The following is a 954-nucleotide window of genomic DNA, read 5'->3' as shown; positions in this document are numbered from 1 at the left end:
CGGGAGGTGGATGGGGACCCCCAAAAAAATCCACCTCCCGGCGCCGTCGGCAAAACGAAACCAGTAAAAACCAGTTTGGGCGTGCCGTGGCACCAGTTAGGGACCGGTCGGGGTCAAGTGGAGGATTTGGGGGTTTATTGTTGCCGGAGAGGCGCCGGTCGGCACCGTGGTTTGCCCAATGGGCTTCAAGGTGGGGGGGAGGGAAAGATATTTCGGTGCGGGAAGCGGCTTTCCCAGGGGGTGGTGGGTTAATACTGTTAACGAGCTCATTTGCTAACGAGGGGGGAGGGAGGTGAAAGCCGGGGGGGCGCCCCAAAATCCCCAGTGCGCCGGTAAAGCGGTGGCAACTCGAAGCAGACGCAGCTCGAAGCGGTTTCGGCTGCGTCGCCGCTGCCGGTCACAACCCACTCTACAGCTGGGAGCACCCAGAGAAGACTTTGGGTTCAAAACAGGCGATTTTGAGCAATTTCAAGCGGCGCCGGCACTCGCTTGGTCACCGTCACCGCAATCAAACTCTCTGTCATTAATTACCGCCCCCGAAATGGGCACGGTTACCCCAAAACACCCAACTGCCGGCTCGGAAACACACACCGGATCCCGGCTCACCGGAGAGGTAGAGAGAATTGGGGTGAAAACGGGGATAAACAGGGAAAAACGAGGCAAAAAAACGCATCTGTTTGCCAGGGTGCCGCGAAAAAAAAGAGCCGGTGATGTTTTAGGGGCGCCAACGGGCGCAGCCGGGAACCGGTTTTGCTTCCGGATGGGGGTTTTGGTGGAAAACGGGAAGGAAAACAAACCCAAAAATGGCAGAAAAAGAGGCGCCGTCCGGCTCGCGGCACCGGAGGGTGCGGAAACACCGAGGACGAGGGGTCGGCATCCGCGGCGCGGCCGCGGCACAACCAGCGGGCGTCAGTGGGAAGTTGCCGGTGGCGACGCCAGTTTCTGTAGGCGGCG

Source organism: Charadrius vociferus, unplaced genomic scaffold, assembly GCF_000708025.1.
Source record: "Charadrius vociferus isolate BGI_N301 unplaced genomic scaffold, ASM70802v2 scaffold1650, whole genome shotgun sequence".
Lineage (NCBI taxonomy): Eukaryota > Metazoa > Chordata > Aves > Charadriiformes > Charadriidae > Charadrius > Charadrius vociferus.
The sequence above is the reverse complement of the archived record's forward strand: the minus strand, read 5'-3'. Positions refer to the sequence as shown.